The 27,565-nt window shown below is 39.2% G+C and overlaps 1 protein-coding gene across 1 annotated transcript in view; it reads left to right on the top strand.

Annotated features, from left to right (window-relative positions):
- The first annotated feature begins 20,311 nt into the window (after window positions 1–20,311).
- Window positions 20,312–27,565, top strand: part of opn7b (opsin 7, group member b) — a 77,665-nt gene continuing 70,411 nt past the window's right edge. The window contains exon 1 of the mRNA XM_056383816.1: window positions 20,312–20,647. The gene's annotated coding sequence lies outside the window, so the exon portion shown is untranslated. The remainder of the gene's footprint in view (window positions 20,648–27,565) is intronic.

Below are 27,565 nucleotides of genomic sequence, written 5' to 3'. Positions count from 1 at the left end.
AAAATCCAGAAAGATCCAAATGATTGAAATAGTCTTGCATCTATCAGCAGTAACTCAGACGTCAGACAGGAGGAGCAGAGCAGCAGAGTGAGGTCAGGACCACAGCTCCCAGTACAGTTCCCAGTGAGTCCAGTTTTACATTATAAGAGGTAGGCAGAACACAACAGGAATCTAGTCTTGAGTTTATTCAGCATGTCAGTGTTGTACAGCCTCGTCTTCTGCTGTAGCTTCATTAGAAAATGTAATATGTGAAATGAAAGTACTCAAAGTCTGTGTGATCAGCTCAGATCTACAGAATTCTATTACAGAAGGATCTAATAAAGGGATAAAAGCTGATAAGGAAATATGTGTGTTATTGTATTTACTGCTGTGCTATCCAGTCTGAAATCTAATCTTATATTCTCTATAAAATTCACTACTGCTCTACCAGTTTTTTTTCACCCCATATCATTTGCATAGTATCTAAGCTTAAAAGAACTCATTCAGATTTTTCCAGGCCCAGCCGTAAGCCACATGCTGTTTGATGCATCAGAGAACCAGAGGGTGGTGAATAGTTTTGTGGATTGGTGTGAGCTAAACCACCTGCAGCTCAACAAAAGAGCTGGTGGGGGACTTAATGAGATCCAGGACTCCTGCTACTCCTCTTTCCATTATAGGGGAGAGATAGTGGAGATGGTGCAGCGGTACAAATACCTGGGTGTCCACTTGACAGAGCAAAATGGTGTGGACCAGGAACTCTGCGTCTCTGGTCCTTCAACAAATGTGGCACCAAGCTGCGGATGTTTTATGAGTCTGTTACTTTTGCATATTTGCATTTGTAAATTTTTCTGTTCACTTACTGTGTATTTATTGTTGTTACTATTTAATTGTAGGCTACTTTTTTATATTAGTTTTACGTTTTATTTATTTACTTCCTCTTTGTGTGTTGAACAATTGTAACAAAGCAATTTCCCTGCGGGGATCATGAAAGTTTTTGAATTATTCTGATCCTGGTGTGTTGAATAATAATTTCTACTTTAAATCTATGGGGACTAAATCTACTGCTATCAATGATTGTTCAGACATCATGATGTCAAAGACTGAAGTAATAGTAAGTAATATTATTCGTATTCCATGGAAGAGGATAGGCAAAAAATACTTGCAAATACTGAGTCCTTATTTGCAATATAGTACAAAGTGGTTGTGAATTCATTTTAGGAGCAAATAGGTACAAACCCACTTTCATCTTTTCTATGATGAGTGACATTGTCCTGTGACGTTACAGTGAATTGTAATTACACACTGACCTCTACCAACAAAAGCCACTGACCATTCTGTAACTTGAATGAAACAGCCTATTAGCAAGGACGATTGATTTATGGCTAGCACATAGAGTAAACTATATAGTTGTCTAATCATGTGAAATACATATATTTGATCTATCTGTGAAAGGTGTGAATACAGGCTTGTTTGCTCTGTTGAACAATTGATTGGATGGGACATACATTAATGCTTCACAATGTGTATAGTCATGTGTGTGTGCCTTTTATTGTTTGGATAGCACATCTACGTAAACACAAACCTCAACAAAAGACACTGAAGAGCAGTTAAAGCAAACAGCCAGTGGTTGAAGAGGTATTGAGATTCTTTACTCACAAAAAAGTATCAATATGTTTGCATCGAAAGTAGCTCTTACGTAAAAGTGTCGATGTACGTACAATGTAACAATAACAGTACAATATTGCCCTCTTTATACTTAACAGTATAAAATGGAACCACTCAAGTGAAGTACCAGTATTTAGTTCTTACGTTCTGTACTCGTGTGAATGTCCTTAATTACATTCCACCGCTGCTGAGAACTGATCCAGATGTGTACGTTTTCTGTGTCTTGTAACCATGGTAGTCAACATTGAACAATGCTGGTATTGCTTGCTTGTGTAGAAATGACCATGAGATTGATAAACAAGACAATATTTACTTAAACTCAGAGCCCCATTAAAGCATACTGTACATTGCTGTTGGTTCACTTACTTTCGAGTCTGGCAGGCCACCTACAGTTTGGGACAGCGATTGTTTCACTGTGATGACAGGATGGAAAACAAATTAGGGGTTGAGGGATGACTTGAAGAGAAGTGCTAGCTCAGTAACAGAGGATTATTACTGTGATATTTTTCTATTTCGTGGCTCCCTTATACGTTTCACTGATTCTGTGTTTTCAGTGTTATTCATGCGCCATTTACCGCAGAGCAAAACATTATTTATCTTGGTCCTTGTTCATTTTCCCTCAATATTTCAGTTCAGAGTGAGAAAGATGGAGGTGCAGGAATTGTCACATACAGTAAACAGAGTAAATAGCAGGTTAACTAACATTAAGTAGTCCCTTGGGGATACTTCATCAGAATTGTGTCTAAGTCATCCCCTTCCAGCAGACACTGCAGATATGTTTCCATAGGGGTCTACTCCATAGGAATAGTGGAGCTCCTGACCCCCCCAGGTATTCATTTGGTACAGGTAAATGTGCCCCCACCTCTATTTCTACATTTTGATCAATGAAAACCACAGTTTTTGGCCACACAAATGCAAACAAACAAACCATTTTGTTTTTTAAATAGACTCTAGTACTACTAATTAAAGGACTGCTAAAATGTAAAAAGCATATGTTTGTGCTGAAAGAGAGTGAGACATTGTTAAAACTTGGCCTCGAGATTTGCTGGATTCAGACTCTGGACTATGATTGTCTGTCTCAAAACACACATGAATACAGCTGCCAGATTTCTAATCCCTATCTCAGCTGTTAATTTATTCAAGCATGCATCAATTATTTGGCTGGTTAATTAATTCAGGGTTTGCGCCAGAGTGCACCACTGAAACAATGACAGTCTTAAAATATCATAAGTCCCGTCACTACACAACCTCCCTGAGCCCAATTTATAAGCTATGTCACATTCATTTTGTGAGTAAACGTGTATTACAAACTGGTGTCTGTACGATCTCCAAAGATGGCTGGCATCTCTGCACCATTAAAAAAAGACCAACAGAGTGATAAATCTGTTGGTCAATAAACAATCTAGTGTTGGCTGACTGCACATGACATTTTCAATATGTTGTGGTAGGCTATAGAGAGCAGATGAGTGCTGACCAACAGCCAACGTTTGTGGACAGTAGATACTAGTCCGAATCACTTAGTTATATTTTTAAGCATATAAGATCAATATTGAAGTCAATTTAATGCGGATGTCCAGAAATTATAACATTTGCTAACATTAGCTCAGCAGCCAATGTGAGACTGGGAGCTGCCAACAAGATTTAATCTTCAGCTAGTAACAGGTGTAGGATTTGGGATGTAGGCTTGCCCCAATTGTCAGCTGACTTTTACAATCATAAATCATGAAATAAATAAGTCACTCATCATGTTAATTAAAACGATCAGGCAGTCTTTGTAATGTAATAAGCTTTTAGTCACTTAACTGTGTAAGCCTCTGCTTGTAGTAATGGTGTATGTCCCTCCATCACACCACACTTTTCCTGTTCAGGTTTCATGCTATCACACTTGGTGATGGCATCCCTGCCTTGTGCAGTTTGTGTATCACATTTCTCCATGATGTGTCTATTGGGTTCTGCTCTATATCCCAGAATTCAGTGTTGCTGCTTAGTCATTGGAGAGCCAAATCAGAGGCAGAGCCTATTCTGTCAGTTTGTGCAACTGCTTATGTATTAAATGGTTTTATATCTATGTATATAATATAGTGGACATAAATGTATGCTCAATGGAAAGTATATGATATTAAACATAGGAAGTAACGCTTAGAGTGAAAGATAGATGATAAAACATGAGGACAGAGGGGCAGTGACAGCAGGAAAAACAGCATTGCTGTGCTGAGGAGGAGTGCAGTGCTATTTAGAAATGATGAATTGGCCCCTGGTAGTCCTAATCCATATCATGGAGACTACAGACAGGGGGACTAATGGAAAAGATAAGAGTGGAAAGAGAGATTTTGAGCTTACATTGACTTCAAAAGTGTGGAAATAAATAAATCTGGAGTTAGAAGTTTTCTATGGTATGGTGTGGTGGAATCTATTATCCTTTGCTGCGTATTTTGATGCTATCCGAGGTATCACACATGTTCAGCAGTGATGAAGTCAGGCAATCCTCCTGGCCAGCAAAGTGATCAGGTTTCCTTCAATAGACAGTCGTTTCTGTTGATAACAAGATGAACAAGTATGAGACTTATCAATCATCCTCCTCTCAATAGTATTCAAGTGGAAATTTCCATCACTGCAGATATTCACAATCATTGCTAACATGTTAACCTTCCAACAGTGAAGTTAAGCAGTAAACATACACACACACACCCCACTTTGCCATCCCCATCACATATAACAAGGACTGAAGTAGAACAGGTCAAACCAGAAGAAATGAAAGACCAGCCCGGGCTGCTCATTGTACGCCCACAATTTTCACCACATGCCCTGTTCCTTTCATGACATGACAACAGCTGATACTTACAGGGTTAATGGAGTGGATCATGGTGATGACAGATATTTCTGTAGAGCAGGACTTTGTGTGAAAGTGGGACAGTGTACAAGGAATGCTGCACAAACTGTTGAAAGTCATTTCATGGAATTGAAAGACTGTTCACAAATACAGACAGCAGCCAAACTCTGCAGACATGAGTGGAGAGTCTTGAAAGGCCAGGACAGAGAGGGAAGGTTGTGTTTGCGGGTCTGGAAGCAGGAAGCTTAAAAAATTTGCAGTCTAGGTTCAAGCAACTAGGAAGACCCCCACAACCTGGGGAACCCGGACTGCTTGAAAACTGGAGGAAATTAAAAGGTTGGCATTCAGGAGAAGAGCTAATTGCTTGAAAGTAAGAAAGAAAGGCGGTTAACAGATGAGCGAGAGATATAGTCAAAGAGGCAGTGAGAGAGAAATAATATACTGAGAGGCAGAAAGAAAACTGATTCATCAACAAGTACAGGAACTATCTGACAAAGATGCTGGAGGTGAGCTACACAGGTACAGAGAGCTGAGTCAGTGGGATGGAGAACTAAGAAACAGAGACTAGCTTGTTGGGACCCAGACAGGCAGAGAATAACAACTGGAAGACAGGAGTCCATTAACTTTTGAATGCAGAGGCCACAGGTTGTGCAATTAAATGTGACAGAGTGGGTGATTTGTGAACCTGTGAGTAGGCAACAGTAACAGTAATTCATACATATATAGAAGTTACTGTATTGCACATTGTGACATCCTACATAAACTTTTTTAAACTTTGACTTCAGCTCTAGGTAATCTCAGGAAAACCTTGGAGTCACACAAACTTACAATTACCCTTTTTAAACAGGAAAAACTATTCCATTATATTGCTATCTGAAAATATACTTACAGTCCATTATTTTGTTATTTGTAGCTAAATCTATAGATATTGACCAGTAAACACATTGACGACCTTCATCATGGCATACTGCTCTGTAAATCCAGAATATTTGACTTGCAAGCTGTACGACTCTATAAAGAGCTCGATATGTGTTCTCTTGCAGTACTGTACCTGCAGTTACATATATTGCTAACGTCTCACTTCAGTGGGAACTTGATAACCTACAGGGCTGACAAAACTTTTAAGCTGCTAAAGTGGGAAAAAAATATATGATTAGAGGAAATGTATCAAACTGTGCTGCAAGCTAAAAAATACTACTTTGAATTCAAAAACATATTTACATTTCCCTCTGAGAAATGTTGTAGTGGCTCATTGATAAACAGTATGGATATGATTATTTTTGGCAGATATTGCAATTGCGATATGAGTCACAATTTCAGTTTGAATGGTCGTTTTTGCTTTTCATTTTCAACACAGACAGTGCTACCCACTGCACCACCGTGCCGCCCCATTGCACAACAATCACACATTTTACCTTTATCAAAAAAATTGCAGCTCCTGCAATTTGGATATTGCACTTGGCCATATTACTATTTCAAAGATATTTTAATTAATTGTGCAGCCCTGCTCAAATGTTCATTGTTCCAAGGTAGCAATTTATATAGATCTATATCAAACAATGTCCGATACAAAATTCCTGACTCTAAGCAGGTTGTGTATACCCACTACATGAATTTTATCTGCTCTTTATCTTATCAAAAGTAAAACATGACATACAACTCTTCTTCAATACTCCATGTTTAATTCACCTCACCAAATGTTTTTGGCTGTCTTGCTTTCATCAGGATGCCTTCAGTAAGTCACCCCTGTTTAATTTTTCCTTGTCACTCACCATCCCTCATGAACGGTCTGTCTCGCTCTACACAATCAACTTTTCTCTCTTTTTTTTTTTTTTAATTTACTTATTCAATATTAGTTTCAAGTTGTAAATCATGTTTGACAGATGCGACTGATGGTGGGCATCAGCCTTATTCAGCCAACCAGCCTAGACATTTTGAGGATGACATTGAGGCATGTTGTGCTCGCAGCCAACCATCCATTTTCTTTTGAGAAACCATGGCAATTTTGATTTTCTTTCATATTTACACTTCAGTGTACACAAAAGATGATGGAAGCTCTTTTATGTCAACACACGGATTAAGTCATCCCATGATGGAAATGGTGAGGTATTCTCTAAACCTTCTGGCACTTGGTCTATAGCTTCTTAAAGTGTTTCTCAGAGACACTGGAATAGGAATTGAGACAGGGAGGTAAGAATTTGCAAAATCAAGTAATTTTGAACAAGTAAGGATTGAGTGTTTGAATGAACTTAAGCAAAAACTAAAGGAAGACCCAGGTCATATGAAAGAGTGACATGATACATGAGATGCTACCATGTGGGGGAGAGGAGAGAGGACTAATATGTTGAGCAAGCAAGCTGTGGAAGACATGATGCAGTTCTCTCTGCCTGAGGGGCAAGACAAGCCAAGAATAATGTCAGCAGCAGGCTTGAAAAATCAAATGTGGTCAATACAAAATGAGAGGGGGTCAAATTAAATGACACAAAGACAATAAGAGAAGATTAAAGTTGGTCAGCTGCAAAACTGATTTATCACAGACTAGGTTGCCTTTTGCCACAGAGCCTTACACACAAGCACTTTCACCGAAGAAAAAATGTGAATCCCTCCCTTCTGTTTTTTTTCCTGATGTTTTGTCTGCAGTTGCAACATTAAAGCAAATTATTAATAAAAGCCTGATTAAGATAAAAACAAATACTTCTGGCCCACACCTCCAAAGGTCTTAACTAAATCACAGCTTAGACATCACTCTCTGTATAGGTAACACTTTGGCATACAGTAGGAACACGAACTGTAGTGCTGTCAACAGTAGGCTACTAAAACCTAAGCCAGCAGTAATTTGTAAAAGTAGTGTGAAGAAAAAAGCAAAAGCGATAGATATAGAAAGCAGCTTAAACATTTTTCAGTGTTGAAAGCTGTTAGACGATCCAGCGAATATGCAGGATGTGTACAAACACAGTATGGCCCTGAGGCTTGCAGGGTTGATGGAATTTATGTGTAAAGAGACAGCACACACTTTATGGGATTGTCTATCAGAGCACAATATAGTGTCCTGCCAAGCGAGAAAAACTGTGGGTGTGCATGTATGTGATAATATATACAGTGGTGTCCAAAAGTCTGACCACTTACTCATTCTGGGTAAGTGGGATTTGACTGACTTTCAAACTGATAACCTTAATGACTAGAGTGTGCGGCTCATGGAGGGAAGTCTTGATTTCAAGTTGATGTTAAAGCTGGACTCTGCATTTTTTCAGAGCTCTCGAGCATCTGCTGGAGGTTTTCCAGTCGATGCTTGTGAGTTGGTGCAGGTCAATGAATTTTATCATTAAAGTAAAGGCAAGTTTTCACAACCGGTTTACGGCATTATTGATATTTCCTTTATGTCAATTCTGCTCCGCTGCTTTTACTTTTAAGGCATGACAAGTTTCATACACAGAGGCAGTTCAAAGAGCTTTATCTTAAATAGATTAAAAGAACAGAGGATGGAAAAATAATAAGATTAAGAAGCATAAATGCATAGAAAAATAATAAGATTAAGAAGCATAAATGCATAAAAAAAGAATAAAAACAATACATAATACATATAAAAAGTCACAGTGTGTTTAAGAGTCAGCAATTAAAAGCAGAGATAAACATAAAAGTTTGAAGCTTGCTCTTAAAAGTAGCCAGATTTGGGGCACATCTAAAATCTTCCAGATGTTAATTTCAGCTATGTGTAGCATAAGTGCAAAAGTGATTGCAGCTTCACCCTGTGTTGGTTTTAATCCTAGGAATACTAAGCAGACCGGCCCCTGATGACCAGGTATAGAGGGTTCATAGTGTGGAAGTAAATCAGAGGTGTACTTACGCCTGTTCAGCTTTCTTGGTCTTGGTTGGAGCTCTAGCAGCAGCGTTCAGCGTTCAGCCTAGTGGGAGCATGTAGAGGTTCAAAAGGAGAGTTCTTAGAATTGAACCTTGATGTACTCCACATGTCATGCTAGCTCGCTCAGATATGTAGAAGCAAATGGAAATAAAATAATACCTGTTTTGCAGATAGGACCTAAACCATTCTAAGACTGTGTCAGAGAGTCCAACAGAGTTTTCCAGTCTGTCTTGTAATGTTGAATGTTGACCAGTGTCAAAAGCAGCACTGAGAACCAGTAACACAAGAATGAAAATTTGCCTGAATCACTTGGCATGTGAATTTAACACCTTAATAAGAGTAGTTTTGGTGCTGTGATGGGGTCAATAACACGATTGGAATTTGTCTAAAAGACCATTTGATGTTAAAAAGTTGTGAAGTTGTTACAAATTTTTCATTTATTTTACTTCTTAAATTTAGATTTGATATGGGTCTATTGCTAATTACAGAGGCACCCAGGATACTCTGTTTTAGTAGAGGCTTGATAACTGCAGTTTTTAAGCCTTTTGGGAAAATGCCTGATAGGAGGGAGCTCTGACCATTTGCAAGTAACAAATTGACGGCTTATGATACTGTATGATTCTCTAAAGTTTTGTCATAAGCATTGAACTGAGTCATGTTTATCAAATTTCTTTTATGTGGAAGTAGTGGTGACCCATATTTGTTTAATGTGGAAGTACTGATAGTTTGTATAATGTTTTGAATTTTATCCCTAATCAAAGAAGCAAACTTTTTTCATTTAGTTGAAAGGAGTTTAGGGGCTGGGGTGCAGGCTATCAACTGTGGCAAATTGAGGCAAACAAGTGTGTGCATAATTAATGTTTTTGTTGATGATGTCCAAGAAGTCTCTATTTATAGATGTCATGTCGCAGTTTAGTTTTTCACCATTTTCCCTTTTTGAGTTTCTAATTGAATGTGTGTGTCAGGAATAATACTCCTAATACTAATCAAAGCAACATCAATAGCCCTATCAAATGATGACTTAAGTCCCTTTGTGGTAAATAAAACCAAGGTATGGCTCCAGTTGTGCATGGGCCTGGATACATGTTGAGTCAGTTCAAAGGTGTCAAGTATGTTCTTAAGTTCTTTGGCAGTGTCGTCATTAGGGGTGCGTTATGAATGCTGAAATATCATAATATAGATAGGCAGTCTTACTCTATGGCGATTATGGACAGCAGTTCAGAAAATTCATCAAAGAAACTACCAGAATGCCTTGGAGGTCTGTGTATAATCCGACATGAGGAGAGCCTTTCAGTACAGCAGCAGGATATTTAGATAATGAAAAGTCTCCAAATGATACCTGACTACAGTCAAACACATCTAGAAACATAACAGCTACTCCTCCACCTGTCTTATCAACTCTGGATGCATCAATGAAGTTAAAATTTGCAGTTGCTGATTCAGTCAAGTTTCAGTAAGAAACACAAGATCGAATTTAAGACTAATAATCGGGTCACTGATTAGGAAAGATTTACTGAATGATAATGATAATAATGATCTTACATTTAGCAGTGCAGCTTTTATTGTTTTAGTGACAGGGTGAAGGGACACAGTAGGCTGTTGGGGAGCAGCTATTAGGCTTGATGTGTTTACTGATGTGTTGAGTACTGCCTGTAAGGCTGTTTTTTATAATACCTATCAAGACAGGAACTAAGGAATGCTTAGCCTAGGAGCCTGGACCCGAAACACATCAACTGGAAACACAAACAACTGAGTCTGCTGTGCTTTTATCAGGCTGGGGAGACGGAGGATGATAGATAGGCAGTCATATTCCATGGCAATTATAGAATTAAGGGAGAGAAAATTGGAGAAGGGCTGGGAGTAAATTGGGTCCCGGCAGTGACTGGTTTTACATCTAGTCAGTGAACTCCAAGAGGGGGAAGGAGGGGAAATGGGTACCTGAAGGGGAAACTGACCTGAGTGGGGGTTGCGGGGGTGAAGAAAGTGAATCCTCACAGGCAGTTGGTGAGGTTGAGGCTGGTGAGAGGGGCATAGCAGCCTCTTCCTCTTTGCTCTGATGTCTGTCATGATTGAAGATCACTTCAGGTGGGGGCTGAGGTGGCTTTCCTTTAGGGTGCCTGACGTGCTGTGAGATGTCTTCCTCCTGTTTTGATTCCCCTTCTCTCTTGTCCTGAGCAGCAGAGGGAACACTTATGTGACGCTGGAAGAAAAGGGTTAGGTTATAGATGAATAGTTTTAAGCAATAAAGTGCACTGAATGGACAGAACATGCAGTTGAACTCCATGTGTTCAGTGCCAGTAATCTTCTGAACCTCTCAGCTCCTCCTCTTACTGGCGGTAGAGGATCACCAATAAACACCTCAGCATTCAGAGAGCTGCCTTGTTTCAGCTGTTCAGCTTCAACATTGCAAGTATTTTGGCATTACTTCTCACATCATTCACTTCTCATACCTTTCACAGTGAAGTCACACAAAATCTGAGTTTGAGGTCCAGCCGTTAGCCGTTAACCTTCTGATTTACTCTCAGTCCTTACCCTTCTCTATGAGGATGAGAGGTTATCCAGGTCATCAGACAGAGATCCAGGGTCCTGCAGCAGTGGAAGAAATCTGTTCTTTAGCTCCATATAGAGATATTCTGATCCCAATTTTTCCTTGCTGATACCTGAACTTGGTACATGGATGTGATATGATTGCTATCATTGTTGTATGGCACGACTCAGGTTAAACCCTTTGTAAAACATGACCAAATACATGAATGCCATAGAATCTCACAGTGATCACAGTTACAGTGATCAACTGCTCAATTCACTTATAATCAAGTTGTCCACTTACAGTGTCAACTTTTCATACTTGACAAAATTTGGAAAAATAATTTAAAACTGTTGTAGCCTACTACTGCAAGCTGTCATATGCTCTTCAGCTGTCTTTTGTCTTGTGTGACTCGCTGACTTTAATCGCTATGATTTGCTGAGTAGCGTCATGTGACCAGTGCCATAAAGGCTAGCAAAACTGCTCCGTTTAAAACTGAAACCCTCCATTAAAATTTAAGTCTGTTTTTTTACCCCCACGTTTACTTCTAACCAGTGAATTTTGGTTTCCAGCACTAAAATCTTCTGTAAAATTTTGCGGTTCTCATCTGTGGAGAGGGGGGGCAGCTTGCTGCCAATCAGCTTTGGCTAATTATCAGCTAATTAGCTGCTAATTATCTTAATTAGCCATGTAGTAAATAGTACTACATGGCTAATTAAGATGTATGTACTATGTATCCATTCACTGCAGTGCAGACTACTCCTGGTACTGAGGAGCATATAAAAAAGGTTGAATATGGCAATACCCTACGATATTATTTTCTCACACCAGAAAAAGTAGAATATAAGTAGAAAGATGCAAGTAGAGGCGAGAGCAAGCAGCAAAGCGGATCGGATTAGTTTTTTCCTGGCCATTCTGGATTGTAAATCATGTTTTTAGCCATGGTAGCTGCATGGTTCGATGGATGTTGTCAGGCGACCCACCACTTTGGTCCATACTGAAATATCTCAACAGTTGATTTTGGTGATCCCTTGACTTTGACTATCGTGCTACCAGCAGTTATCCAGTGAAATATCTTAACAGGCAGTTTTATACGGACATTCATGGTACAGGGGTATTAATTAAAATGGTGGTTTTCAGCCATTGTTCTTAAAAAAATCTCTGTCCAAAAACACATTAAGTGCTGTCAAGAGAATGCCGAACCAAGAGATGGCGATGTAAACCTGAACGTAAAGCCAGGTTGGCCAGTGAGAAGCCTGAAAAAAGGTCAAAATTGTAATTTGCTCAGGACTTTGGTTTATGAAAAATACCTGCAAACTTAATGACATTAGCCTCAGCTATAATAAGTGTGTCAGGCTAACTATCAGATGTTAGCATGCTGACACATAAAAACTAGGACGGTTAATGTGGTAAGCAAACCTGTTGGACACCAACATGTTAGCATTGTCATTCTGAGCATGTTAGCATTCTAATGTTAGCATTTAGCTTAAATCACAGCTGTACAGCCTCACAGAGCCACTAGTGTAGCTAAGCCTCTTTGTCTTGTTTACCAATTCTCTAACTAGTCCGTCTGTTAAAGCTGCTGTAAAGTCCAGTCTCTTTTTGGTTATGCAGTCAGCTTGTTTTCCTGATTGAAGCCAGTTGTCAGGACTAGTTTTCATAATTGCTCTTGTTGCCTTTGTCACTTAGAGCTTTATTGAATTCTGCTTTCCTGATATTACCCATTAGCTTGTTACTGCCTGAAATGTGTTATTTGTGGCCAACCTGTGTATAGCCTTCCGCCTATCAGTTATTTCCCGCCTCAGGCCTTCGGATTTGCTTCTCTTCTGTTGTCAGCTGTTTTTACTTTTGTAACCATCGTTAAAAGTAAACTGCATGAGCCTTCATGCTGAGACCTCCCTACATTGAAAGCCCAGACTCCTGCTGAGCTGTGACAGTTGCTGCTGTCTGTTAGATGAAAGTCAGAGATGTAAAAGAGAATTAAAAAATACTGCAGCGACTCCTACTGTATCTAAGAGGAGGTAGGAGGTAGTAGGTGCTACAAAACTCCTGAAAGTTGAACACAATGAATTGTACAATTTATTAAACATTAGACAGCATAAATACATAATAACTTGATATGACAGCAGTATCACTTGAAAGATCTGCAGGCTGCTTTTTCTTTTTCAAGTTATTGCTCTTGATAAACTGCTGAATGTGGACATAATGAGCCTTTTGGAAATGATGCCCATAAGTCCACAGCTTGACGACATGTATTAAGTTAATCAGGTTAGTTCACTTGAAGTTGTGCAAGTAACGTGGGTCAGTGCTGCTATGCCCTGCTGTAAGAGCACAGAGGAAATGCATATTATCAGGGCTAAAGCATGCCATCAGGAGACAATCGATAAGAGGGATCTATTTGATGTTTTTTCCCTGTGACTGGAGAACTGCAACCAGCTGCAGTGTTATATTTTCTAGTGTTACTCTGTCAGCTTGTTCCATCTTTAAAAGCAACATCATTGATCTCAAGTAGTCACTGAGTGAGTGGTAACTGCATAAAATGAAATTGTAGAGAACATACTTTTTGACACCACAGAAAAATTTGCTCTCAGTATTTGAATCCTACAATATATACATACATGGCATTTTAAAATGTAGCCACTTTGGACATTCATTTAAACAAGCTTTGATCTGTGCAAATGTGCAGATGTACAGTACATTCAATCCTTGTGTTCTCACATATGGGTTAACGTGGGTTATTAAGTAACCTCCTCATGACAACGTCATAGGAAGTGCACCTGATTGTGTCCCAATGAATTCCTGCCAGACCAGCTACGAAAGAAAAAAGGATGATTGATTAGTTACAGCCATATGTGCACTGACATATGTGACTTTCCTCCTCTCTTTTCTCCCAACAAAACAATTCTCACTCCCTCTATACCTATGAGTCCTTTCTTTTTTTCCCCCTCCCTTGGCTTTCATGAAACAAAAACACAGAGTCCTGACCCACATATTATGAGCGTTGCTTTCACTAACTCAAGAATAAGACAAAGAGAGAGACAGAGAATGAATGAGGAATGTGATACATCCAGGAATGAGGTGATGAAGATGATGATGATGGTGGCAGTTATGTATTGTAACTATAGATCTATGAATACTAATGGAGCTCTCTAAAGGCTCCCTATACGCTTTGAGGTTGACTATGCCCCTGCTGAGACAACCATTCAACTACTGAGTATAGGTATACTATACTTTATAGACTATCTCTCATGACATCATACACACAGTGTCATTCAGAAGCTCACAGTGTGAAGCCTCTTAACTGGCATATTGGTATGCTATTGATATTTCATTTACAGAGCAACATTTAGGTTGGTATTCCCAGTTAATTGGAAATTATGTAGAAACTGGATTTAATGAAAAACAAAACAATGAATGACTTCTAGCAGTGAATTTAAAATACTTTGCATTCTGCGTTTTGGTGCGCAACACTGAATGTAAACAACATTGTGTAAGTCGATGGGAAAATGCCACAGGGTCCCTTTAATATGTTGCTGCGATGTCTGAATAAGCACCCTTGTCACTTTTACATAAAACTAACGATGGTAATCTTACTAAGCTGGACCTATTCATTTTTTCATACACAGCCGAATCTAATGCTGTCATATTAAAAGTGCAGAAGCGCAAGGTTAAACATTGAGAGAGAGAGAGAGAGAGAGAGAGAGAGAAAGAGATTAAATGTGCGTCTTGTCATGTTACCACTGTCTAGGATCACTGTAATAAACAAATGATCTCATTCTTCAACCCTTATCTACAAATAATTAAATATCACTTTACTAAACAGTGAAACACTGGAAAAAAAAAAGCCAGGGCAAAATTAAAAAATCGTATAGCCACAGTGATAATGTAGCCAGAAGTCTTTCCTAATATTTAACTGCATGGGCAAATAAAATGCTTTACTTATAAAATGTGAGCAAACTTTCGTTTTTCTGCACTCTTGTGCTCAAGCAACATTGAATTGTGAAACTGATGAAAATGTATTAGTGGATTTACTATGAGAAGAGGGGACAAGTGTTCCTCACATTCACAATGATGGTCATTATTATTCAGGCTTCAACAGCAAAAGAAGCTTTAAAATCCATCAGTGATGGATTCATAGAGGTGCACCTACAGCATATCTGAATGTCAAAGTCATTACTTTAACAGATAGATGAAGCCAGCAGTGTATTTTGTGTCTGAAAAGGGCTGTGGGAATATGGATCTAAATGCGACATTGAAAATACATATTTACACACATTTGACCTGCCTTAGTTGAAGGCACTGGGAACAGGGAAGAGTGAAGTGAAATAATGGCCAGCTGAGAGACGTATGTTTTGAGAACCAGTGAGGTGTTGTATCTTCACCTGCGCAAACTTTCTTTCCTTGTTAGGAAAAATGGTGAAATGTAAACTATACAGAAAAAAAACAACTAACTGTATCACTACTGCTAACTCTAAATTCAGTAGGAGACTCACGCTACATGTTGTTCTTTGGGGATTGCACGGTATTATTGTCTATAGTTTCATTTTCCTACTCCAGCAGTCTCCATCACTTTGTCAGGCATGTGTGTAAAGTGGCTAGTGTCGTTCATGACCTGAGTTTATGTCTTTGTCATTTAACATGTTTTCAGGGCCACAGTGAATGATAGTGGATGTATGTGGCTTCAGAGTGTCACAAACCAGCAAACACTGGTTCTAGTTGAATATCAATATTAGAACTGGAGGTGGGAATATTGTGTAATGTTCTTGACATTTAAATAACACTTATGTAATTTACAGATAAAATGATGAGATAATGGGACTATGTGTTCAAAAGACAGAAAAAGGAAGTGAAAGTAATAAAAACAACAACTTCATTTTGGAGTTGTTTCAATGGGATTAATGACTAAAGACACTGATGCTACAATTTGTGGGTGAATATGCCTGGTCCATATATTGTAGTTAAATTATATAAAAATATCTACTGAGAAACTTGTGGAGAAAATTTATTTACACTCATTTTTTGTGGACCATTGAGTCCAGATGTGCCCAGTGTGTAAAAACTATTCACCAAACCATTGGTGCCTCCATTTACATGCATTCTGCACCCATAGATGTGTGTGTTATTCATCAAATAGACACACAAGCCTGGAAATGCAATTTATCATATGAGGCTCAGGTTACATGTGATCAGTGAAATGTTCCTTTCCCCTGCATGCATATGTATTTAAGGGAGGGTCATCATGATGATGCATGATGATGAGGAAGATGCTTGGAAATCAAAGGATTTAAGGGAATTAGGGTGATTTATTGGCAGAAATGGAGCATAGTATTAATTCGTCTATACTCTCCTAGAAGCCCTGTGTTTTCATTAGCTTAGAATGAGCTCTTATGTCATGGGTTGCCATGGCGGACATTTTATGTTTGAGATTTTGTTTGGACTTTTGTCATTTTCATTTCCTGTTTTATTTAGTAGTTAGTTTCCTTGTGTGTCTCTTGATGCTTGTACTTCCTGTCTTTGTCTTGTTTCCCTGCTTGTTAATTATCAATCACCATTGCCTCCCTTGTGTCTGTTTAGTCTCTGTCCTCCCCTTTGTCTTTGTAAGTTCGTCTGTTATTGTCCCATCAGTTATCGTTTTAGTCCTTGTCTTCCTCGTGCTTCTGGTTCCTGTGTGAAGTCCCTGTGTTTCCTAGTCCTTTCCCTTCTGTTTAACTCCCCAGTGTTACTTCGTACTACCTGTGCAGGTTCCTTGTGTCCTTGTGTTTTGTTTGTAAGTAAAGTCATTTCATTCCACATACTCCCTCGTGTTTCGTCTGCATTTGGGTCCAGCTTACCTTAACCGTGACACCTTATCTACATAGGGAGCGTGTCATCTTCCACGGAGCCTGTCATGTTGCACTGCCATGTTTCTAAGGTAGCCCAGAATGGACATGCCAAACACTAGCTATAGAGAGAGCTTTTCGTGTGTTTACATTACCTAAAGGCCACCGTAGGTTGTCCTACATGCTTGGAAATGGAGGGGTGAGGAGAGGGCTATTCATTTGGTTGCAATTTGCCACTTCATTGCTAGATGGCACTAAATCCTACACGCTGGTCCTTTAACAAACAGAAGGAAAGACACATGGAGTGTGCACTGCTCTCTTATTGCTCTATTAATTGAACAAAAATGTGTAAAGTGGGATGCTGCCGAGTGGTGAACAGATACTGCATTTAGAGGATGCTGCCAGTTAGGGGAAAACAAACACATTCACAAGTATTGATTAAATCTAAATGCAGAATGCAACATGACGTAAATAAACTCAACAGGTTCCAGTAACTCAAACAACAAACTCACTTTCCACTTTACAACATTTCCAGAAGAAGACAAAAGTGTATTATACACTCAAAACACATGATAGTTGTTCTACATCTTTTTCCTCTTTTTTCAGTCTTCTGATGATTTATGCCTTTGCTTGGGGCATGTAGACCCGATAGTTGATCTGATTGCTCAACTTCAACTAAACCTTAGAAAGCAGCTCTGGCATTCAAGTTACTTCCTACATATGAAAATCTACATGACTGTTTGTTTATATGAAGACAGGCAAACAGTGGAGACAAAGACATGATTCAAAAGAATGGCAACAATGGTGTGTGCCATTATCACATTCAAGATTTGCCTTGAGGGTTACTCTACTTTTAATTGCATGTGTGCTTGCATGCGTTATTATTTGTGCATTAAGTCTGTGTGTGCTCACATGCAATGTGCAAAATGGTCACTTCAAACTGACCACTGTAAACATCACTGGTGTCTTTTAAGTGGTCACACTGGGCCACAAGACACAGCGGAATTATTCAGGGGGAGATGAGAGAAGGGTGGTCCGTCTAAGCTGGATTCCTCTTTACTGTGCTAAAAGGCACACAACAATGTCAAGGTCTTCAGTGAAAATCAGATTATGCCCTCTGTGAACAATACATTAAAATAAATTGAGGAATAAATTGCACGACTCATCTTTAGTAGGTCTGATCCAAGCATATGTGTTCAGCCTCATTGCTTTCATTTGGTAGGGAGCTTGGTGAAATGAACACAGCGTTCTGGAGAGGAGTTTATGTAGATGGACTTGCATTGCTTCTGCTCACACTGGTTGGCACATTACTGTGTGTGCATTAAAGAAGTAACAACTAAATCAATATGGTCAACAATAGAGGTGTCGCAAGCTGATCCTAAGGCTCAGTATTGAAGCCAATCTGGGAGGGAAAGTTGGACCTGCTGCTGGTTTGTCCACATTCTGTATTTCCATCTATAATGTAATGATTATATAGATTTATATTATAACCAACATGTTTAATTATTCAGCTTTGTTTTGTAGAAATCATGTTTTGTCTGTAATTCTGTAATTTTGTCAAGGGGGAAGGGTCTAATTACTACAGTACCCATGAGCCTCAGGCACTGCTGCCGTAGGGCGAGAGGCCAGTCAGTGGCACAAATCAGTGGCACCCAAAATAGCTCTTCCCATTTCACAATTCTATAGATGAAAACTTCAAAAAAAAAAAAAAAAAAAAAAGCTCAGCCTGCTAATGTTGCAGCGTTGCTCTTTCTTAGGACAGAGGGACTCTACAGTGAATCACTGTGCTCATATATTAGACTGTGTAAATATGAATATATTTCTGTGCACCTGCGTTAGTGACTGAGGTCTGACAAAAAGGTGCTCCAAATTTAGTAGGCCACAGCTGTCTTCAGAGTCTCAGATATTTAATCAAAATTTGGGTAAATAGGAATAGGCAGATACCTGAGATTTAAGGACTCGTATCAGGATCAGGGCCAGAAAAACTTCATCAGGACATCCATATTAAACAAATTAGCTTATCCAAATCCAGGTTTGTAGAGTGTAGTAATAATAGAGCCAGAATCTCCCTTATCACTTAATACACCAAACTCTGTTGCCATTTCATTAGGCTCTACACCTTTCCTCTTTATCGCAGTTAAGGAAAGAAAGAATTGGATATTGTTCTTTGATCACAATCTTTTTTCACCTTGAGTTACCTTGTCCATACTCTTGTTTCAACTGCTGGAGCCAGGTGCCAGGCAGCTGTCTGTCCGTTCACCAGGTGGGTTTTTGTTACTGCTGTCCATGTTTACTGCTGATTGAGGTAAACATCAAGGCTTCCTGTCCAAGAATGAGCAGATGGCACTTTGGAACAGAAGGAAGGACATGAAGGCAGTGCAGACAGACAGACGGAGAAAAGGATGGATGTAATGAATTGTTTTAACTATTTCCTCTACACAAATATTCTAATAGTCACACTGTTGATTTATTTTCAGATTTAACCTGTAAAACATGTATGACTATATGTGACCACACAGACTTTACTTGTAAGTAATATTACTAAGATTTGTAAAAATATAAAACTACCCATGACGTACCTAATATATGAATAGGTATGAAGGGGTTGATATTACAGCTATCAAAGTGTGATTAAGATCAGATAGGGTTATGTCAATGCTGATTGGCTGCTGCTTTGCCCCCACCCCCCTTTCTTCCATCTCCCTCTCATTTATTCCACTTACACTGCATTGCGATGAATGAAGGCACATGTGTACATTCAAATGTATACATGAATGGACGCAATAGTGCTACCTCTTTCATAATACATACATACATATATTCTTTTCTTTAAGGTTACACATTCATCCATTTCCTTCGTGTGCAACCAAGGAATGAAGACTAATGCAAAGTCTTGTGTTTCTGTTTCCTTTATTAATAATGATCCCAGTTGTGAAATGGCATTCGAACAGACTAGGGAGCAAGGGTACACACACCAGCGTGCCTTTGCTGGTGGCAACAAACTGTGCTCGCTAGCAAAAATTAACCATGACATTTTGCTTTCACTTGCACTTCAAAGCCAACCCAGTGCCCCAGTCTCAACCCCACCTCGCAGAGCCCTCCACATTCAGATATCCATTTTATGTCATGTCATTATCCCTTTGCCCCTCTTCTATGTTATCTTTCCGTTTTGGTCTTTCCCTCTTCAGTTCCTCTATCTTTCACTGTATTTAATCCAACATTTAAAATTAATATTAAGGGTCGACTGAGGATCGTACATAAGAGAGCGCATGAGTCTCTGTCCAGGGGTGGAGGTGAAAATGTGAGAATAAAAGGACTCTGGTCTGTTAAATGAGCAATTGAAAGATGAATGTAAAAATGAAAAAACAAATATTGACAGGCTGAGATATTAAAAACCTTTTAAACAACATTCTGTACGTGGGAATTACCCTGAGAACCTGATGTGTTAAGGATAAAAATGTGTCACATAAAAGGTTGAGACTGACAGAAGTGTGTCTGCATGTGTGTGTGAGAGAAAGAGGGAAGAGGGGGGGAGTGCAGTGAGGAGAATGCATGTGTGTACAAGAAGGAGATTTAAGTAGAGAGGGAAAGAGCAGAGCAACAGAGCAGGGACTGAGGGGGAGAGAGTGGGAGCTGCAGACTGATAGAGACCGAGAGGAGGAGAGAGCAGAGACCAGCAGCACAAGGCGGCAGCACGTCTGTCTCTATCTGTCGCCTCTTGGATCTCCCTGAGCACAGCTGCCAGGCTGCTGCCGACTGCAAGTTGATCCTCTCGCTCGGTGACTGTGTGAGGGAGCGCCTGAGTGCGCAGTACGCACCAGAGTTTCCCAGTGGCTATGCACAAGTCTGTGTTTAGCCTTTTCTGGTAATGGTACTGCCACACATGGGTGAAGGTTTGGCCATCTTCGCTCTGGATTTGACTCAACACCCATGATCCCAAGCCAAGTCTGGCATACCCTCTCATTAAGGTAAGGAGATGAAGTGTTTTATTGACAGCACTCTCTGTTTTAGGGGGTGTCTTGTTTCTAGAGGAACAATTAAAAAGATATCTCCAGCTTAACCCCAATAAGAGTTTTGTTATATAGGCAGACTTGTTTAATTTAGAAAAACAAGCATGAAACTGAAATGTACAGCAAAGTAGATCACACTGCATTTGTCCCAGGCTCTAGTTTCACTGTTTATTGTGTTTGGTCTGACCTGCTTTGCGTGTACAAACATCCTGATGGACTTGCCTATATCAAGTGATGATCCCGATGCTATCTCTTCCCTGCTCTTGTGTCGATGTAATTACTGTATATATAACGTTATTCCACTTTCTGTCTTTGCCTCACAACAGTAGAAGGCAGATGGTTGATTGTTTTCATATGGCTATAACAGATTCTGATCATGAGTTTTTATTAGTCTGTGAGCCTCAACATCTGTTGAGCACACGTGCTGAAGGTTAACCGAGTCGGACCAGTATGTTCTGTATGTTGTGCAGGACAGTTCAATTATGTGAAAGTTACTTGGAATTTGTCATGTGAATTGTGTTAGCTGTGACATAAAAGTCCCCTACATTCAACTGGCATTCATTGTATGTATGTTCAATACTACAGTACATATTGATATAGCATTAATTGTCAGGTGTAAATCATAATAGAAAGTGGTTTTCAAATTATATAAACTCTGAAATGTTAATCGACAAGCAACAAAGTGATTCTTGCTCCACGTGCGTGTGCGTTGCTTTTGCCTGTTGCTCCTCCACTAAGAAGGGGGGTGGGTGGTTCTAATGAATGTTGTCTTTGTAATTGAGACAAACATGGGAAATGAAACGTCTCCATTTGAAATGTGAACTGTATTTGATGTGTTCTATAGAGCTGTGTCTCTGCTTCACATACAGACACATTATGCTCAATGTGTCTTCTGACTGGATCTGCTTCTTTGTCTCAGTTCAGCTCTTTGAACATGGATGGTTCACATAAGCATAGTGCTACCCCGTGAACAGTAACATGCTATTCAAAATGGCATTAAATTCATCAAGCTAACTTGTGTTTAGCAGCTTTTGAACATTTGAGTGCTCTTTCAGTCATTGTAAGGTTAATTATTGCATTTTAGAAATGCACTCTAACTGATTAGCTTATGTTAATTTGATTTATCTGATTCATTCTGCTAACTTGAATTGCTGCATGGTTGTCAGTGCACAAATTACAAAATCTGATTCAAATCTGATTGCCTTTAAAGCTCTTTGTTCGCAAATTCAATCGGAGTAGGAATAAATCTTTATACGATATATATATATATATATTTTAGACGTGTGATTGTGATGTTTTATAGGTACAGCATGAATTTCAGGACTAGAGTTCCCTGACACTGCACACAAGGCCATGTGATTATTTGGAGAGGACATACATTCCCCTATTAGGTTGAGGGCCTGAGGGCCAGACATCCAAACATCGTATGCTGCTGATATTCTACACTGGCCATGCCATCCATAATAATAATTAAGCAGCACACATCCAATATCCAATATGAGAGACTGAGCTTTGTCAAGCTCTGCTGCCAGCATTGCTGCAATGTCCACTGCTCTCTGCCAAATTTATTCTTGATTCACATGATGTTCAGGATAACAAAAGCTCCCTGTAATAATATATCAGTGGGAGCAAAGACCGCACTGGGCAAAATGAGACATTAAATCAAAGGACAAAGTTGTGTATGCAACATATGGTGCTTTATTGTAAATGTGTGTGTCTGTGTGTTAAAATATGTATTTCTGGATTCTGCCGTTTTTAGATTGTTTGCAGTAAAAATCATCAGGAAATGTAAAAATAGATCATCTAAGTGGCGATCTTACATTTGCTTGATCTTTTTTTTAAATTCCAGCCCACGATGTCCCATCACTGGGTTAAACACATACAACTAATTAAACTAATTAATCAATTAGTTTATGGGAAAAACTTAATCACAAAACAATTTTTGATTATGTTATCATGAAGTTAAAGTGCCAAACATTTGCTGGTTCCAGCCCTTCAAATGTGAGGACTTTCTGCTTTTCTCTGTTTTATGTCCTTGTAAACTGAGTATCTTTGGGTTTTGGTCAGACAAAACAAGCAATATGAAGTAGAGCTGAAATTATATATTCATTAGTCGATTGACAGAAAATTGATCAGCAACTAGTTTGATAATCAAGTAGTTGTTTAAGTCATTTTACGAGCAGAAATGTCAAATATCTTCTGATCCATCTTCTCAAATGTGAAGATTTGTTGCTTTTCTCTGATGTATCTCATTGCAAATTGAATAGCTGGATTATGGACTGTTGATTTGACAAAACAAGACATTTGAAGGCATTACCTATAGCTCAGAAAAACTGCGTGGAGTATTTATTTGCCATCTTCTGTCATTTAAAAGACCAAACGATTAATTCAAAAATCATCAGAAATCATCGTCAGATTAATCAATAATGTGCTGTATGTTTGGTGCATGTGTATCAATCCGTGCTTGTGTGTACTTGTGTACTTGTGTCATTTGACCTGCTATGTGGAGGTGATATAACCCACTTAGTCCTACTGTGCGACAGTGTGGAGGTGATATTGTAAGCAGCAGTTTCCACATAAGTGTGGGACGGAAGGCGTTTTGCAGGGACGTGCCAGTGGGGGTGAAAAGCTTAGTCCATGATTAATCAGGTTTATGGAGCAAATGAAGGAGAACTCCTATGTAGCTTTGAGTTAGGAAGGTGATGTTTTATAAGACCAGTCGCTGGCTGTGTATGTTCTTACTCTGTGGTGGTTGCATCATGTTTGCATGGTACTGTTCCAGATAAAACCCCTATCTCTTTTCTTTGCCCCTGACTAATTTCTGTTGTCATGTGTTTGGAAAAAAATGTATTGTATGTATTGTATTGTTGCAAAAAATTCACTGAATCTACATACTGTATATAGTGGTGAAATGCTGATATGCTAGAGCAACAGCTACGGGTACATCATTGATCATGGATAAGGAGTACATCCATTCAAGACAAATGCACGCAAACACACAGTCAAAAAACACCTCATTATCCTCATCTTTGTAGCCAGACATGAATCGAAGAGGTCACTGACATAGTGTGTAGGAGTTTCACATTCATTGTAGTTTCAGTGTGGGTAGATTTGCACACAAGTACTTGTTACCTCTATATACAGCACCACGCCAGGACAGTCATTCATCTATTGACTTATGAAACCATTCCCCACACTGTGAATCTGGTTCAGTTTGCTCTGATTCATTCACTTTAATTTACGTGATGTCCACCATCTGAGTTCCAGAGCCAAATCAATTAAAAAAATGCAAAGTTTACTTTCTATTAACCCAGAATCACAGTTACCTTGCTGCTAAAACTGAAACTAACACTGCCTACTCTAATCTTACCTGTTAAAACAAAACACAGAGGAGGAAACCGCCCAATGCCTAGTGCACTAGTTAGACAGTTACTGGGTGTAATGGTTAAAAGTAATGTTTAAAGAAAATATCTAAAAACCCTGCCCAGACCCAGAGTCACTGAAGAGGTCCTCATTCGCCCTGTTCAGTCCTGGCATTATCATGCCCCACGGGCAATTCAGTCACAAGTTGTCAGCTCTAAGCACGTCAGTTCACAATAGGCATTAAAATGCATCTCCACATCTGTCTTCAGTGACCACTTGTGATCGGATCTCACTTCCATGCTCTATATGCAAAGAAACAGGTACATAGTTTCTGTTTGCAAAGACCAAATGTGTTATTGTTTTTAACCAGTTCAACAATGATGGATGGGTCCATTGTCAGTGTGTTTATGAGAGAGAGGGAGAGAGAGAGAGGAAGGGTGGGGCTGAGCAATCAATGTGCTGCATACAGCTCCACAATGGTCTTGCCCATTTGAAATAGAAAAAAAGAATTAGAAAATCAATATGTGGCCGTCCATGTTAGTATTGTGGCGGGTTGATGCAAATAAATTTATGTATGGGAAACACTGTGACAAGTGTAAAAATATTTTCGGTTCATTATGAAACTGGTGGGACAAACGGAGTAGGCGGTCCTTTAATGTGGTCCATGACACATCTGCGTTCACACTGCTAAAAGGAGGTGGCCATATGCAGCCCAGACCACCTCTGAATGTGGTTGTGGTCTGAGCGATTGGATCTCAATGTTTCCTCAGTTGTCCTGGGTGCATTCACACCTGTATGTAGAGCTGTCCACTTGTGATGGGATCACAGAGTTAACAAACGTTTAAGAACGTTTCATCCACATTTCCAAATGGGTTGTGTTCATTTTCCCTCATGGACTGCAATTGCAATTCAAATTGAATGAACTCTGATGATTTGGGAAGAAGTGAATTGCCTGTTCTTTTTGGCTTTATCCCTGAGGTGTGCATTGTTTTGTACATTGCCTTATATTGTGCGTGTGCATGCATGTGTCTCTGCATACATATACTGTAATATTAGCTGCTAAGTTTCAGATTGTGTTGCTCAGATTAAAGAGCTGTTAGGGGTTCAATCATTAGAGGGGGAAACACTGTTGTTCTCAAGTGAGAGAGAAAACTAGCACAAGAAAACAAGTGAGGACTGGGGGTACTGGAGCTTATTGCCTCTCTTCTGCCAAATTGGATCCAAATACTGCCTGTCTCTCACAAAAACACTGTACTATGAAAATATAATAAGATACCAAATGGAAAGTAATAGCTAGTCCACAATTGGAGAAATGTTTGGTTTCTTGGCCGTTTTGTTCAGGTTCAGAAGATTTTGATCTATCAATGATTGCTGTCTGAAGGTACGCGTAGATGTATCATATCGTGTATCTTTAAGATTTATGCATATATGCACATACATACACTGCCATGTTTTTGCTTCGCTTTTATACTTTGTGCTGCAAATGATTACAAGGCTTATTAAGCAACATGACTGTATGTGACACATTGTGGTTGTTACTATTAACCTTATATAACTCTGACAAGAGACAATTCGGTTTTTAAAACAAAATTAACCCATTTCATAGCAACAGTTTTGCCACTGCTGCAATGGTGAAGCAAAAAAAAAAAATTTGTACAGTTTAGTGACCCAAATGAGAGCTATTAAACACAGGCCAACTAAACTTTATGTAACTTTGTTTGGGGCTGTGCCCCAAAACATGACAAACCACGTTCCAGCCAATCATCGACAAGATGGTGGGGGGAGGGGGTGGGGGTTAGTGCGCGTGCACATATTGGGGGGGTAGCGTAAGTATCTGAGAGTAGATAGCTGGACGGCACCGTGAACTAGGTCTAACGACTCAACGATATATTTTGGGAAATGGCCGAGGCACGGACACGACCAAAGAAAAGACGTTTGGATGAATATATGGCGAGGAGGAGAGAAATGGAGAAGGACCGAACGAAGACCCGCATTTATATTAGGGAATTGATTCAAAGGTGGCAAGAACTCCGCTGGCAGAAGGGCTTCCAGCCCGATGCAAACATGGGGTGATGTGATGCAGGAAGGCATAGTGCACCTTTAACCCTAAAGCATCAACTTAAAGGAGTGGGAAATTTATTTAACGTTTGAGATGTATTTCAAGATGCCAGTAGATAAGTTTAGAGCATCTAGATTAGCAGTGAGCAAAGCATTTCTGGCTCGTGGGGACTGTATTACAGCTTTCTATTCACTATACATGTACATTTTAATCAGCATAATGAAATCAAACAAAATGATCATACTGGAAATGAATCATTAAAACATAGACATAACAGAATATAGATTATATTGTAATATCTGAAATGTTTATCTTTGAGGGATAGTATCCCAGGGTAGGTTGGTACCTAAAATCTTCTCCCTCCTTCTCTTCTTCTTCACAGCTGTAGAAGAATGTAGAATACCCTTCCACCCTTCATTGTTTATTGACCATTTTATATAAAGCTGCACTAAACAATAGTATGTTTTTGAGAAAGGAATCTTTTCATTTGACAACCAATTTGTCCTCCAGGACAAATACATACCATATAGAATTCTTGACATTCCTAATCATCAGGCATGCCTTGCACATACCAGTATTCATACTCTTAATTTCTATTTTGCTCTTGAAAAATGGTAACACACAAAGAAACCATTGAAAGATTTTTTTTTTTTTTTTTTAATCTTTTCTTTCTCAATCTGCTGTCTTTTGAAGAAAGATCAGGTGGTTGTCTTTCCCACCCTATGCAGTGTCCTTTGTAATTTAACGTCCTATTCTGTGACTTCAGGCGTATGCTTTGTGTTTTGCTTTGCGCTGTCCACTTCTTTCTGTTTACTGTATATAATGTTTGCCATGCTGCAGGTATAGTAAGCACAAGACAATTTTTGAAAAACACCACGTGTTTTCTGCAGTGGTGAACTGGCCATTGGAGATACTGGGACAAATCCTGGGGGGCCCTTGTATGTCTCTTTACTGGTCCTCTCTGTGTGCCTGTCAGTCGGGGTGCACATGAGAGCATGCTGTGTACATGTTCTGGGACTGGGCTTTCTGACCAGATTTTTTAAAATACATTTTTCTAGAGATATCTTTTATGTGTCATAAGGAGGTAACAAACCTGTATGTCGCTGTTGCATTAAGGTGTAATGATGGAAAGCTAAATGGAGTGACATCATACCCAAACTGGCAGTTCTTACCTTTATTCATAATTGCCTCTGGACATGACCTTAACAAAATGCTCAGCTGGCAGTTATTGTAACTGTTGCGGTAGTTAGTGAGAGTGACAAACTATTGAGGTGGGTTTGAAATTTCAATGGTTTTTGCTCTAAGTGATAAACGGTATATTGTAATTTATGTTCCATTTCAACAAAAAAATCTTTTCTAAAAGCTGGGCAAAGAAAATTCTCATTGTTTTCATGGCTAAAATGGACACTGTGCAAGCACAACTGTAATAATCTCCAATAAATACTACAAGACTA

Source organism: Seriola aureovittata, chromosome 9 (assembly GCF_021018895.1).
Source record: "Seriola aureovittata isolate HTS-2021-v1 ecotype China chromosome 9, ASM2101889v1, whole genome shotgun sequence".
NCBI classification, from domain to species: Eukaryota; Metazoa; Chordata; class Actinopteri; order Carangiformes; family Carangidae; genus Seriola; species Seriola aureovittata.
The sequence above is the reverse complement of the archived record's forward strand: the minus strand, read 5'-3'. Positions and strand labels throughout refer to the sequence as shown.